This window comes from Oncorhynchus keta, chromosome 17 (genome assembly GCF_023373465.1).
Source record: "Oncorhynchus keta strain PuntledgeMale-10-30-2019 chromosome 17, Oket_V2, whole genome shotgun sequence".
NCBI lineage: Eukaryota > Metazoa > Chordata > Actinopteri > Salmoniformes > Salmonidae > Oncorhynchus > Oncorhynchus keta.
In genome coordinates, this window is record NC_068437.1 from 36,619,913 (window position 1) to 36,636,622 (window position 16,710).

Here is a 16,710-nt window from a genome sequence, read left to right on the forward strand (position 1 = left end):
CAAAACGTTGGCTAGGAATTTTAGGGATATTTTTATTCTGTTGTAAACAGAATGCTCTGACCATTCTCTGCAATGCCGCTTGTAGTTATAGCAGTTTTCTAAAATAGGCCTATTTAAGAATCATCATGTTTTCATGTTGATGATCTTAATATTACATTTAATGTTTATTGATTATTTTATCAAATCAAAATCAAATCAAATCAAATTTTATTTGTCACATACACATGGTTAGCAGATGTTAATGCGAGTGTAGCGAAATGCTTGTGCTTCTAGTTCCGACAATGCAGTAATAACCAACAAGTAATCTAACTAACAATTCCAAAACTACTGTCTTATACACAGTGTAAGGGGATAAAGAATATGTACATAAAGATATATGAATGAGTGATGGTACAGAGCGGCATAGGCAAGATACAGTAGGTGGTGTCGAGTACAGTATATACATATTATATGAGTATGTAAACAAAGTGGCATAGTTAAAGTGGCTAGTGATACATGTATTACACGAAGATGCAGTAGATGATATAGAGTACAGTATATACGTATATTTACATTTACATTTAAGTCATTTAGCAGACGCTCTTATGAATAATGTAGGGTATGTAAACATTATATTAGGTAGCATTGTTTAAAGTGGCTAGTGATATATTTTGCATAATTTCCCATCAATTCCCATTATTAAAGTGGCTGGAGTTGAGTCAGTGTGTTGGCAGCAGCCACTCAATGTTAGTGGTGGCTGTTTAACAGTCTGATGGCCTTGAGATAGAAGCTGTTTTTCAGTCTCTCGGTCCCAGCTTTGATGCACCTGTACTGACCTGGCCTTCTGGATGATAGCGGGGTGAACAGGCAGTGGCTCGGGTGGTTTTTGTCCTTGATGATCTTTATGGCTTTCCTGTGACATCGGGTGGTGTAGGTGTCCTGGAGATGCTGTCCCAAAACCATCAGAAGCAGATCTTCCGCGGCGCGTAGCAGGGGTACAAGGACGAGAAGGTGAAGTGGAGTATCAGGCACCTGCAGAGGCACCAGCTGTGGGGAAAGAGGTCTCTGCTCCCTGGCATGAAGCTCCAGCTGCCCCACATGGAAGGGAAGGACATCGACGGCCACTTCCGCCTGCTGGCCCAAAAGCAGAGCCTACCCTACCTGGAGGTTGCCAGCAAGCTTCAGCAGGCTCCGCTGCCGCCCATGCCCCAGGACCTGATGTGGGAGGTGAGCTGGATGCGCTACAGGCCGGATGGGGAGGCCAGACGGGTGGATTTCCCAGACGAGGCAGGCCACACTGGCTGTGGCCGTGTCTACCACTGCCTGGTGAGACTGAAAGAGAGGACCAAGACCCTCTACTGTGGGAGGGAGGGTTTTACACTGGAGGAAAAATACTACTTTATTTCAGTACAGGACAGTTTATAACACTTCTAGGTATTTGTAACTGTAAAATGATCTGTAAGTGTAAAAATAATTTGTAAATGTCAAAAATACTGAAAGGCTTTTGTAGTGAGGTTAATAGATGGTGTATAATATTGTGTTGGGACTGGGCAGGAATGATTACAGTTATTTAACAAGGACTATTTATTCTGAGCCAGAGTGGATTGCAGTTTCACTGAATACTCTGTATTCTATCATTCTGTTTCCTGACAGGTACTCGTGGTCCAGCAAGCGTCTGATAGAGGAGAGATACTCCTGATCCAGCCAGCTGATGCCTGCTGACCTCATCCCCTTGGAGACCCGGACAACTTTATCCGCCCCCCCGGGGGGCCAGCGGAGGGAGAAACTGATTGTGGACCACAATGTTAGCTTTGACAGATCTTACATCAAGGAGCAGTACCTGCTGAAAGTTCACAGGGTTCCGGGGGCCCGTTTTGAGGTGTACTTCATCACTATTTAGTGTAATTAACAGTAATTTATGCTGTATTCACACTATAGGGCCGAATGGAACCCTACTGTGCTGGCTCTGATATTTTATTTTCCCCAGGCAAGCCCAGAAATGACAGACTTGGCTCGGTTAGGCCCAATAGTTTGAATCAGGCATTGATTGGGGTCTTTGGAGTGGCTCATGCTCTGTCTTTCGTCTGGCTGTTTCTCATAGAGATAGAGGACTCATATTTGTATCTGTGCCAACGCCATTGAGGCTATCTCAATTTTGAAGTAGTACATTTTCTTCTTCACTATTGGCTGATCCCCCGGTTGGACATGACTCCAACAGGCTAACCAGGAGGGATCAGACAATGAAGTTGGATGTCCAACACAGTTGACTACATTAAAATGGTGGAAGCTCTCAATGGCACTGCCCATGATAATACTGCCCTTTGGCCACTAAAAATCAAATCTGATTAGTCACATGCGCTGAGAAGAACAGGTGTGTAGACCTTACAGTGAAATGCTTACTTAAGAGCCCCTAACCAACAATGCAGCTTTAAAAAATACAGATACGAAAGCCCTTTATCAATCTCTATGCTGTTTCCCAATCCTCAACGATGCTTCCAGTGGAAACAGGTAGGCAGCAGGTAGCTGCCTTGGATTGAACCAGTCTCTGTATATGTTCTCTGTCCCACAGGGTTCTCGGGCTAGTTTCCTGGACGCAATGAGTCTCCACATGGCCATCTCTGGTCTGACTGGGTTCCAGCTCACGCTGTGGATGGCCAACAAGCACGGCAAGAAGTGGGGCCTCCAGGAGGTCAAAGAACACATGAAGAAAGTGGGTCGGCCTTGGCGGGAGGAAGGACCCATGATCAGTACTATCGGTCATCTAGCCTCACGATTAGTAGAAGTACACAGAAAACGATTGATTTGCAATGGTTCCATACTTGTAGAAATGTTCCTGTTGCCTATCTATCAGTTAACAAGTTCGTTCCACAGCTCTCCTTCCCTTGATTGGCTCCCTTGATTTCCTTCACGAGTCCGAAGTTACAAAATAAACTCAATGGTTAATAAATGGTTTTGAATGTTGTTGTTGTGTTTGTATGTCTATATTGGCCTTGGTGGAAGAGTGGGGTAACATCTCACAGCAAGAACTGGCAAATCTGGTGCAGTCCATGAGGAGGAGATGCACTGCAGTACTTAATGCAGCTGGTGGCCACACCAGATACTGACTGTTACTTTTCATTTTAACCCCCCCCCCCCTTTGTTCAGGGACACATTATTCCATTTCTGTTAGTCACATGTCTATGGAACTTGTCCAGTTTATGTCTCAGTTGTTGAATCTTATGTTCATACAAATATTTACACATGTTAAGTTTGCTGAAAATAAAACGCAGTTGACAGAGGACGTTTCTTTTTTTGCTGAGTTTAGCTAGTTAGTGGTGAGTGCTTGTGACATAGACTACATTACCAAAACTATGTGGACACCTGTTCGTCAAACATCTTATTCCAAAATCATGGGCGTTAATATGTACAGCTGAAGTCAGAAGTTTACATACACCTTAGCCAAATACATTTAAACTAAGTTTTTCACAATTCCTGACATTTAATCCTAGTAAGAATTCCCTGTCTTAGGTCAGTTAGGATCACCACTTTATTTTAAGAATGTGAAATGTCAATAATAGCAGACAGATTGTAACAGGATTCTTCCTGGGAAGGAGAGGCGGACCAAAACGCATCGTGGTTATTTTTATACATCTTTATGATGATAACTTGAACAATGTATAATACAAAATAAGAAACGTGAAAAACCAAAACATCCCTATCTGGTGCAACAAACACAAAGACAGGAACAATCACCCACAAAACCCAACACAAAACAGGCTACCTAAATATGGTTCCCAATCAGAGACAATGACTAACACCTGCCTCTGATTGAGAACCATATCAGGCCAAACATAGAAATAGACAAACTAGACACACAACATAGAATGTCCACTCAGATTACACCCTGACCAAACAAAACATTCCTCCTGACAGAGCTGGTGTAACTGACTCAGGTTTGTAGGCCTCCTTGCTTGCACACACTTTTTCCGTTCTGCCCACAAATATTCTATAGGATTGAGGTCAGGGCTTTGTGATGGCCACTCCAATACCTTGACTTTGTTGACCTTAAGCCATTTTGCCACAATTTTGGAAGTATGCTTGGGGTCATTGTCCATTTGGAAGACCCATTTGCGACCAAGCTTTAACTTCCTGACTGAACAAATTGCAAAAATCGCTGAAGTTGGAGACTTTTATCTCCCTCACCAATTTCAAACATCTGCTATCTGAGCAGCTAACCTGCAGCTGTACATTGTCTATCGGTAAATAGCCCACCCAATTTTACCTACCTCATACCCATACTGTTTTTATTTATTTAATTTTCTGTTCTTTTGCACACCAATATCTCTACCTGTACATGACCATCTGATCATTTATCACTCCAGTGTTAATCTTCAAAATTGTAATTATTCGCCTACCTCCTCATGCCTTTTGCACACAATGTATATAGACTCTCTTTTTTGTCTACTGTGTTATTGACTTGTTAATTCTTTACTCCATGTGTAACTCTGTGTTGTCTGTTCACACTGCTTTGCTTTTATCTTGGCCAGGTCGCAGTTGCAAATGAGAACTTGTTCTCAACTAGCCTACCTGGTTAAATAAAGGTGAAATAAAATAAATAAATAAAAAATGTCTTGAGATGTTGCTTCAATATATTCACATAATTTTCCTTCCCTTTGATGCCATCTATTTTGTGAAGTGCACCAGTCCCTCCTGCAGCAAAGCACCCCCACAACATGATGCTGCCACCCCGTGCTTCACGGTTAGGATGGTGTTCTTCGGCTTGCAAGCATCCCCCTTTTTCCTCCAATCATAACAATGGTCATTATGGCCAAACAGTACTATTTGTGTTTCATCAGACCAGAGGACATTTCTCCAAAAAGTACGATCTTTGTTCCCAAGTGCAGTTGGCCTTTCAGTTTATGTCGATATAGGACTCGTTACTGTGGATATAGATACTTTTGTTCCTGTTTCCTCCAGCATCTTCAGAAGTTCCTTTGCTGTTGTTCTGGGATTGATTTGAAACTTTTCGCACCAAAGTACATTCATCTCTAGAAGACAGAACGCGTTTCCTTCCTGAGCGGTATGACGGCTGCGTGGTCCCATGGTGTTTATACTTGCATACTATTGTTTGTACAGATGAACATGGTACCTTCAGGCGTTTGGAAATTGCTCCCAATAATGAACCAGACTTGTGGAGGTCTACAATTGTTTTCTAAGGTTGTCAGGATGAAAATATATGGCCAAACCAAAGCATTAAATAGCGACTGAACCGAAAAAACAACGTCTCTGGTTGAAAATGGCCTGTGTGGCATCGATATGAGTTAAACATTTATTCTAGTGGCAAAATTGACTACAAAGTTAATAATTTTGGTCACAAAGTCAGTATATTCAAAAACTGTATTTTATGACATCTTTGTAACTGAGGATGTCACAATTTACATGAGAGTTGGGTTTTGATTTAAACTCTGCGCACACGGGACCACTGCCTGGCACAGTCTAATCACTGCCAGCAGTAATCAAATCATTCGGTTCACAGCTTCCCGTTGTGCTGCAGTGCACGCTATCCAACTCAGACATCCTCACATTCGTGAGCTAACGTTAGCATCACAAACACAACTGTCATCAAAGATACCACTCTAGCTATTTCTTTACTCAATTGGTAAACTGATTGACCACCCCAAGATATCCCTGCACAATGTATATTTGGGCCCCTACCAGATGGAAACTACAAGTGTAATGGCTGCGCTCAATGCAATGGCACTTATAAATGTAGATCCTTCAAACACCCCCAAACGGAAACAGATCCCAATCAAAGGTGTTATCACGTGCTCCACTAAGGCAGTTATTTATCTTATAACTTGTTCTTGTGGTAAAAATAATGTGGGTAAAACAAAGCGCAAATTAAAAATACGAATCTCAGCGCATCGTAGCACCATTAGGTGCAAAAACTCAACTTACACAGCTGCGAAGCAAACCACTCGATTTAGTCCCTTCATTATATCGGCATCGAACATGTAACCCTCCTTGGGAGAGGGGGTGACCTCAACCATTTATTGTTTAAAACGAGAGGCTGCCTGGATCTTTAATTTAAAGACCCTTTTTCCCTTCGGCCTCGACGTAGACTTTGATCTGAAGCCATTCTTGTGATTATTGTGATTTTGCTGTTCATTGTAAATGTTTGTAGGCCTCTGTAGCCAAATCTGATCTATGATCGTATGCTATCCATTCATGTTTTTGGTATGTTATTTTTATATCTGAGAATTAACCAATGATATCAGGCCACACCCAGCTATGATTACAGACACCTGTTTGTGTCCTTTGACACTATATAAACTAGTCACTCCACAGTGTTCATCATTATACCCTGATGAAGACAGCTTGTCTGTTGAAACTTTGGTTATTAGGTCGTTCAATTATTGCATTTGAGCTCCAAGAGTGCGGCTCTCCTTTAATTTTTCATGGGGCTACCTGATGCCTGGCTGCAGGGACAACATGATGGAGCCCCAGGGGGAGGATGCCACGGAGCCTGTGTACCCCATCGGTAGGTCAGAGAACATCAAACAGCTCAGGGACACGGGCACCAGGGGAAATGGAGACAAAAGACAAAGGTAGCACGGGGATGAGTCAATGAGCCAATAAGTGCATTACTGACTGAATTAGTTTTAATTAATCAGTCAACTTTTTTTTAGCAGTACATCACTGGGTGTACTATACGTGCATCCACCAGAGGAAGTGTGTGTGTTGCTGTGACTTGTAGGGCCATCGAGAGTGTGTACAGTCGTGAGAATGACATTAACTTCTGGGCCACATCCTGACTGATGGCAGCCCATTCTTGCATAATCTATGCTTGGAGTTTGTCCGAATTTGTGGGTTTTTGTTTGTCCACCCGCCTCTTGAGGATTGACCACAAGTTCTCAATGGGATTTAGGTCTGGGTAGTTTCCTGGCCATGGACCCAAAATATTGATGTTTTGTTCTCCGAGCCACTTTTGCCTTATGGCAAGGTGCTCTTCATGCTCGTGTAATGGATGTGAAATGGCTAGCTAGTTAGTGGTGGTGTGCGCTAATAGCGTTTCAATCGGTGACGTCACTTGCTCTGAGACCTTGAAGTAGTGGTTCCCCTTGCTCTGCAAGGTCCGCGGCTTTCGTGGAGCGATGGGTAACGATGCTTTGTGGGTGACTGTTGTTGATGTGTGCAGAGGGTCCCTGGTTTGAGCCCAGCGAAGGGACAGACTAAAGTTATACTGTTACACTCGAAAGGGCATTGTTCATCACCAAACTGTTCCTGAATGGTTGGGAAAAGTTGCTCTCAGAGGATGTGTTGGTACCATTCTTTATTCATGGCTGTGTTCTTAAGAAAAATTGTGAGTGAGCCCACTCCCTTGGCTGAGAAGCAACCCCACACATGAATGGTCTCAGGATGCTTTACCTTTGGCATAACACAGGACTGATGGTAGCGCTCACCTTGTCTTCTCTGGACAAGCTTTTTTTTTTACGGATGCCCCAAAACATCGGAAAGGAGATTCATCAGAGAAAATGACTTTACCCCAGTCCTCAGCAGTCCAATCCCTGTACCTTTTGCAGAATATCAGTCTGTCCCTGGTGTTTTGCCTGGAGAGAAGTGGCTTCTTTGCTGCCCTTCTTGACACCAGGCCATCCTCCAAAAGTCTTCGCCTCACTGTGCGTGCAGATGCACTCACACCTGCCTGCTGCCATTCCTGAGCAAGCTCTGTACTGGTGGTGCCCCGATCCCACAGTTGAATCAACTTTAGGAGACGGTCCTGGCGCTTGCTGGAATTTCTTGGGCGCCCTGTAGCCTTCTTTACAACAATTGAACCGCTCTCCTTGAAGTTCTTGATGATCCGATAAATGGTTGATTTAGGTGCAATCTTATTGGCAGTAATATCCTTGCCTGTGAAGCCCTTTTTGTGCAAAGCAATGATGACGGCACGTGTTTCCTTGCAGGTAACCATGGTTGACCGAGGAAGAACAATGATTCCAAGCACCACCCTCCTTTTGAAGCTTCCTGTCTGTTATTCGAACAGACTGGAAGACTTGTTATTCGAACAGAGTGATCTCCAGACTTGTCCTCGTCAACACTCACCCCTGTGTTAACGAGAGAATCACTGACATGATGTCAGCTGGTCCTTTTGTGGCAGGGCTGAAATGCAGTGGAAATGTTTTTTTGTGGATTCAGTTAATTTGCATGGCAAAGAGTGACTTTGCAATTCATCTGATTACTCTTCATAACATTCTGGCGTATATGCAAATTGCCATCATACAAACAGGCAGCAGACTGTGAAAATTAACTTTTGGCCACGACTCTACTGTGAGCAGAAAGGTAAGGCGCAGTCTAGGTGTTTGGATAACTGCCTCTCTGATGACCTCATTCTGACCGACAGCTCACTGTGGCAGACGGTAAAACCCTGTCGCACACAGGATTGGTCTGTCTTCATGACATCTCCTGGATGACCATTTTTAATACATGATAACTGTGTAATACACAATGATAACTGTGATAAACACAATGATAACTGTGTAATAAAGAAGTACACACAGAAAATGAGCTGCCCATATCAATTAGGAAATCTGTGCAAATATCAAATATGCTCTTCTGTCAAATAGTTCAACAGGTGGTTGTCTTTCCTGTGCTGACCTGTAGGTGGAGTTGAGTCACCTTGAGAGTGTCAGAGGAGAATGGCGGCAGCGTGACAAGGACCAAGAGAAATGAGGTGAAGTGTCCTCTCCATATCGATGGGACGAGGGCACACCTCTCTTTTACATTGCTTGATTCTTGTGGTAAGTGCACCCTCTATCTCAGTGGTTCCCAACCCTGGTCCTTGAGTACCCCCAACAGTACACATTTGTATTGTAACCCTGGACAAGCACACCTTAACTAATCATCAAGCCATCAATGAGTTTGTCCAGGGCTACAATGAAATTGTGTATTTTTGGGAAACACTGCTCTCTCTATAGTCCGCCGCTACACTAATTGTTACCGCAAGGATCTTTAGGGTTGAGTAACCGGGTGGTAGCCGGCTAGTGATGGCTATTTAACAGTCTGATGGCCTTGTGATAGAAGTCTTTCAGCCTCTCGGTACCACCTTTGGTGCACCTGTACTGACCTCGCCTTCTGGATGATAGCGGGTGGTTGATTTCCTTGATAATATTTTTGGCCTTCCTGTGACATCAGGTGCTGTAGGTGTCCTGGAGGGCAGGCAGTGTGGAGAGCCCTGCGATTGCTGGCGGTGCAGTTGCCGTACCAGGCGGTGATGCTTTCAATTGTGTATCTGTAAAAGTTTGAGGGTCTTAGGGGCCAAGCTGAATTTCTTCAGCCTCCTGAGGTTGAAGAGGTGCTGTTGCACTCATAAATGCTTGAGACTGTTTTGGCTACAGGATGGAAACGACAACAACATGGGCGGCCCCTTCTCCAATGACTTTCTGTCCAAGATGGAGGACGGGACCCTGAGGGCAGGACAGGGGGGCACCAACGCCACCCGGGTTTTAGAGATCAACAAGATCTCCTTCTGGAGGAACACTCAGAAACACCTAGGCTCCACTGTATGTGGACAGTTGCATGTAAGAATGACCTCATAAATAGGAATTACATTGATTTAATAGAGAACAATGGTTGAAGACATACTGCATTTACATTGCTAATGATCATACACAATAAACTATCTGAAATGACTGCTCCTACAGGGTTAAAGTAAGGTGGTGTGGCTGAGGCAATGGGAGCTCCATCGCACTTTCAGCAGGCATGAGGAGGGGCAGTATGGCGCCATCTGCCCCAGGTCTTCACTGCAGGAACCATCACCTGTAGGGCTGAGGAACCAACATGGCTGACTGCCAGCAACACTCAGGTAAGAGAATAATAGAGAAAAACATATGGGGGGGTGGAAGTGGACTGGTCAATACAGATTTTTAATGGAACCACTGACATAGCCTTTGCGTGCTGTCTGTGCAGCGGGATTGTGAGCAGTGAGCTGAAGGCCATGATACAGGAGCCCCCTGGGTACCACCTGGTGGGATGGATGTGGACTGCCAGGCGCTGTGGATTGCTAACCGGCCTGGGAGAGGCCCACTTCGCTGGCATACACGGTGAGACCTCACTCCTGGCACTGATACTCAGCTTGATGCAGCATTCATTTTGTTATGAGAATCATCAGAAATCTGAGTTTCTGACAACTTCCAAACAATGATTATGCAAGCGCCCAAGAAAGTAGGCAATCTAATAATGGGGAACTCATGTTACAAAACATTTCCAGTCAGAATATTTGTGTCTGTTTGCATTTTGTGTCACATATATATTTTTTACACAATATACATGTTACAAAAGGTGGCATATCTGGCTGGATATTTGAGAAATCCATTAACAATAATAAATGTAGCCAGTTCATGTTACTGTATGTCCATGCTGCAGTGTTCGGCTGGATGACCCTGCTTGACAAGAAGAGCCAGGGCACTGACCTCTACAGTCGCACCACCGACATGGTGGCCATCAGCCGCGAGCATGCCAAGGGCTTCAACTACAGGCACATCTACGGAGCCGGGCAGCCCTTTGCCAAGCGCCTGCAATTCAACCTCAGCCAGCCGGGGGCCACCAGCAACCCTGCAGATGTATGCCCTCATCAAGGGCCTAGGCAGGTACAGGAAGGACAGTGGTGGATTGGATTTGGTTAGTGATGACCCTCTTTGTCCGAAATGTCACGCTTGGAAATAGAATTGACCATTCCAGACACAGACCTAGTGATCAAAGTGCTTCAGATTGTAAGGATGAGGGTGGGGGTGACTCACCTCATCCACTACCAGTGTGTAGTATCAGAGGGGTACAGGACAGTTAAGATTATGGCAGTTTAGAGCTATACTTTGAAAGTCATAAAGTAATCTCTGCTTGCTCTTTTGGATGTGTACACTTTGATCTAAGCACTTTAAATGCATCTACACTGAACAAATGTAATAAACACGAGATGTTAAGTGTTGGTTTCATGAGCTGAAATAAAAGATTCCAGAAATGTTCCAAATGCACAACTTATTTCACTCAATTTTGTGCACAAATTTGTTTACGTCCCTGTAAGTGAGCATTTCTCCTTTGTCAAGATAATCCATCCACCTGATGGGTGTGGCATATCAAGATGCTGATTAAACTGCATGATCATTACACAGGTGGACCTTGTGCTGGGGACAATAGGCCACTCTAAAAAGTGTTGTCACACAACACAATGCCACAGATGTCTAATTTTGAGGGAGTGTACAGTTGGCATGCTGACTGCAGGAATGTCCACCAGCGCTGTTGCCAAATTTAATGTTCTGTACCATAAGCCGCCTCACACGTAATTTTATAGAATTTGGCAGTATGTCCAACTGGCCACGCAACCACAGACCATGTGTAAGTTAACAGTATAGCTTCTGTCCCTCTCTTTTCCACTACCTGGGCTCGAACCAGGGACGTTCTGCACACATAGACAAGTCACCCTTGCAACATCGCTCCACAAAAGCTGCGGCTCTTGCAGAGCAAGGGGTACAACTCCTTCAAGGTCTCAGAGCGAGTGACGTCACAGATTGAAACGCTATTAGTGCGCACCCTGCTAACTAGTTAGCCATTTCACACGGGTTACATAAGCATGCCAACAATTTCTGCAAAAACTCTCAAACCGCCTCTGGGAAGCTCGTCTGCGTGCTCTTCGTCCTCACCAGGGTCTTGATCTGACTGCTGTTTGGCGTCCTAACTGACTTCAGTGAGCAAATGCTCACCTTCGATGGCCACTGGCATGCTGGAGAAGTGTGCTCTTCACAGATGAATTCCGGTTTCAACTGTACCAGCCAGATGGCATTGTGCGGATGAGCGGTTTGCTGATGTCAACGTTGTGAACAGAGTGCCCCATGGTGGGGTTATGGTATGGGCAGTCATAAGCTACGGACAATGAACACAATTGCATTTTATCGATGGCATTTTGTACAGAGACACCGTGACGAGATCCTGAGGCCCATTGTCGTGCCATTCATCCGCTGCTATCCCCTAATATTTCAGCATGATAATGCATAGCCCCATGTGGCAAGGATCTTTACACAATTTCTGGAAGCTGAAAATGTACCAGTTCATCCATGGCCTACATACTCACCATGTCACTCATTGAGCATGTTTGGGATGCTCAGTTTGGCTTTTAATTTGCTATTGAAAGTTGTAATATTAGAATGCACAAGGTGCAATTTCGAAATGGGGTAGTGCATCATCAGTTTTGCTCTTGTCATGACAGTCATTGCAGACCTTAGATAACTATTTATAACTTGTCAGAAATGATCATCTAAACCATGTCAGCTGTTTTTTAGCTAGGTTTTTTTAACCCATAGATTTTGTTGTAATGTTTCTCACACAAATATCAAATTAATACACATTAGAGATGGCAAAATGTAATTGAAAGCCAAACTGAGCATCCCAAACATGCTCAATAAGTGACATGGTGAGTATGTAGGCCATGGATGAACTGGTACATTTTCAGCTTCCAGAAATTGTGGAAAGATCCTTGCCACATGGGGCTATGCATTATCATGCTGAAATATTAGGGGATAGCAGCGGATGAATGGCACGACAATTGCAAGACAATGAGCTTTAAAACTGTAAAATGTTCTCTGCACCGCATGACAAAATGTGTAGAATTGCAGGAAATAAGCTATACACTTGCTAAATGTTCTCTCCACCAAGAAGAGGATTATGAACCGTTTCTGGCATGAACAGTGCTTGTGCCATAGAAATACATGTGGTTTGTGCATGGGGGTGCGGGATGTACCCTAGTGCTGGAAGGGGGCCATGAGTGAAGAAGTTTGGGAACCCCTGATAAGTTAATTACTTCATTATCTCCATGGGGAAATGTGGTTTGCGGCTTTGGGCATACATAAAAACACATAATCAAAGGACATACAGACAAATACAGGAAGAAAAAGTGAAATTCATGAGTGATCGATGATCATCATTATCAGGTTCCTTAAGTTCTGCAAAAAAACAAAGGTATAATGGTTAGAGATACTTTTGGTCATGTTGTGTATGTTGACACTTGCTCGTCGAACATCTCATTCCAAAATCATGGGCATTAATATGGGGTTGGTCCCCCCTTTGCTGCTATAACAGCCTCCACTCTTGTGGGAAGGCTTTTAATTAGATGTTGGAACATTGCTGCGGGGACTGGCTTCCATTTAGCCACAAGAGCATTAGTGAGGTCGGGCACTGATGTTAGCTGTTTAGGCCTGGCTCGCAGTCAGTGTTCTAATTCATCCCAAAGGTGTTTGATGGGGTTGAGGTCATGGCTCTATGCAGGCCAGTCAAGTTCTTCCACACCGATATCGACAAACGATTTATGTATGGACCTTGCTTTGTGCACGGGGGCATTGTCATGCTGAAACAACTTTTGTTGCCACAAAGTTGGAAGCACAGAATCGCCTAGAATGTCATTGTATGCTGTATCGTTAAGATTTCCCTTCACTGGAACTAAGGGGCAGTTAACTGGGGAAGCTCTAGCAGGGCAGAAATTTTACAAACTATGACGGTGTCACGTTGAAAGAGAATCAATCAAATGTATTTATAAAGCCCTTTTTACATCCGCCGATGTCATAAAGTGCTATACAGAAACCCAGCCTAAAACCCCAAACAGCAAGTAATGCAGATGGCTAGGAAAAACTCCCTGAAAAGGCAGGAACATGGGAAGAAACCTAGAGAGGAACCAGGACCTGAGGGGTGGCCAGGCCTCTTCTGGCTGTGCCGGGTGGAGACTAACGGTACATGGCCAAGATGTTCAAACGTTCATAGATGACCAGCAGGGTCAAATAATAATAATCACAGTGGTTGTAGAGGGTGCAACAGGTCAGCACCTCAGGACTAAATGTCAGTTGGCTTTTCATATCCGACCATTCAGAGTTAGAGACAGTAGGTGCGGTACAGAGAGAGAATCAAAAACAGCAGGTCCGGGACAAGGCAGCTGAGGCCATTCTACTGCCAATGTTTGTCTTTGGAGATTGCATGGCTGTGTGCTCAATTTTATCCACCTGTCAGCAACGGGTATGACTGAAATAGCCAAATCCATTAATTTGAAGGGGTGTCCACATACTTTTGGTGATGTAGTGTATTTTTGAACCGGGCAGTAATGTCAGCTTTGTATGAACTGAAGTTCTTCACAAACACTGACCCTGAATCAATCGAACCACTAGCTCTTCCCCCCCTCGATACCCATGTAGATCTGGCTAGGAACACACACTTTCACATTCTATCTCACCCTCTCATTATTTGGGTGTGCAGTTCTCGGAAGAGGAAGTTGGAGGTGGCAGGCCAGTGTTTGTGGTCTGGAGGTACGTTCAACAACCTGGAGAACATCGCCCACTCAGCTCAGCCGGCCACCCCTGTCCCGGGCTGCAGGATCAGCAGACCGTGAAGGATGAGTTCTGGAGAACTTATGCAAACACAATCATAAAAGCACATAAAATGTACATAATTATAACACACACACGTAACACACTCAATTGTAAGACACACTGTCTGACACTCAAACAAACACTTGTTGTAGATGAAAATATTGACATGTGTGTGTGTCAGTTCATCACCAGCAGGGTGAACTGGGTGGTACAGTGTTTGGCGGTGTACTACTCCCACTCTTATGCTGGTGGCCGTACGCTGACTGATGGAGGAGTATGACATCGACGGATGCTTCCTGTATTAGTATCCACAACGAGGTGCGCTACCTGGTCCGCAGTGAAGACCGCTACTGGGCAGCACTGGCTCTGCAGATCACCAACCTGCTCATTCACTGTCTCCTGCTGACTTCTTGCCAGGTCACCCTAGCAAAAGATCTAACATCAATGGTCTTTTCGGGCTAAATAATACATAAATGACCATGTGGTCATTTAAATGGTTGGGATGTAGCTAATTGTAAGTTAAAATTGAAACTATTGTCATTCATAGCCAGTGAATTACTCGTTTTACATGTCTCAAACGTCTGTTCAATAAGCTGCTTGTGTTCGTCCATCTTTTATCGTTGTGCTTTAAAAGTGTATGTTTGCCCATGCGCTGAGTATGCCGGACATGCCCCAGTCATTGGCTTTCTTCAGTGCCATGGACATTGACCAGTGTATGAGCAAGGAGATGACCATGGACTGTCTGACTCCCTCCAACCCCACAGGGCTGGAGTGCAGATATTGCCTACCAGAGGGTGTCTTGTATATCATCATTGTACTTCATTCTTTAAAGTCTTTGCGTTGTAATATTGTAGTGTGCATGTGATGGCAATCAGATCTATATTTAACAAAAAATATAAACGCAACATGGAACAATTTCAACTATTTTACTGAGTTACAGTTCATATAAGGACATCGGTCAATTGGAATATATGAATTACGCCCTAATCTATGGACTTCACATGACTGGGCAGGGGCACAGCCATGGGTGGGCCTGGGAGGGCATAGGCCCACCCACTGGGGAGTCAGCCAATCAGAATGAGCTTTTCCACACAAAATTGCTTTATTCCAGAAATACTCCGTTTCATCAGCTGTCCGGGTGGATGGTCTCAGACGATCCCTAAGGTGAAGAAGCTGGATGTGGAGGTCCTCGATTGGCGTGGTTACATGTGATCGGCAAATTCTTTAAAATTACATAGGAGGCAGATTGTGACAAAGAAATGAACATTAAATTCTCTGGCAACAGCTCTCTGGTGGACATTCCTGCAGGCAGCATGGCAATTGCACGCTCCCTGTAAACTTGAGACATCTGTGGCATTGTTGTGACAAAACTGCACATTTTAGAGTGGCCTGTTATTGTCCCCAGCATATGGTGCACCTTTGTAATGATCATGAAGTTTAATCAGCTTCTTGATATGCCACACCTGTAAGCAGGATGGATTATCTTGGCAAAGGAGAAATGCTCACCAACAGGGATGTAAACAAATTTATGCACAAAATCTGAGAGAAATAAGCTTTTTGTGCACATGCAAAATTTATTGAAGTTCATGAAACATGGGACCTACACGTTATGTTTCTTTTAATTCAGTATATAAAGACGTTTGTTGCCATTACAAACCATGTTACCCCCCTTGGGTTGTGCCGTGGCGGAGATCTTTGTGGGCTATACTCAGCCTTGTCTCAGGATGGTAAGTTGGTGGTTGAAGATATCCCTCTAGTGGTGTGGGGGCTGTGCTTTGGCAATGTGGGTGGGGTTATATCCTTCCTGTTTGGCCCTGTCCGGGGGTGTCCTCGGATGGGGCCACAGTGTCTCCTGACCCCTCCTGTCTCAGCCTCCAGTATTTATGCTGCAGTAGTTTGTGTCGGGGGGCTAGGGTCAGTTTGTTATATCTGGAGTACTTCTCCTGTCCTATTCGGTGTCCTGTGTGAATCTAAGTGCGCGTTCTCTAATTCTCTCCTTCTTTCTTTCTCTCTCTCGGAGGACCTGAGCCCTAGGACCGTGCCCCAGGACTACCTGACATGATGACTCCTTGTTGTCCCCAGTCCACCTGGCCATGCTGCTGCTCCAGTTTCAACTGACCTGAGCCCTAGGACCATGCCCCAGGACTACCTGACATGATGACTCCTTGCTGTCCCCAGTCCACCTGGACATGCTGCTGCTCCAGTTTCAACTGTTCTGCCTTACTATTATTCGACCATGCTGGTCATTTATGAACATTTTAATATCTTGGCCATGTTGTTATAATCTCCACCCGACACAGCCAGAAGAGGACTGGCCACCCCACATATGCTCTCTCTAATTCTCTCTTTCTTT

At 44.5% G+C, this 16,710-nt stretch overlaps 1 pseudogene; it reads left to right on the forward strand.

Moving 5' to 3' along the window:
- Positions 1–780: 780 nt before the first annotated feature.
- On the forward strand, positions 781–15,222 carry LOC118396029 (DNA polymerase subunit gamma-1-like; annotated as a pseudogene).
- The last annotated feature ends 1,488 nt before the right edge of the window (positions 15,223–16,710 follow it).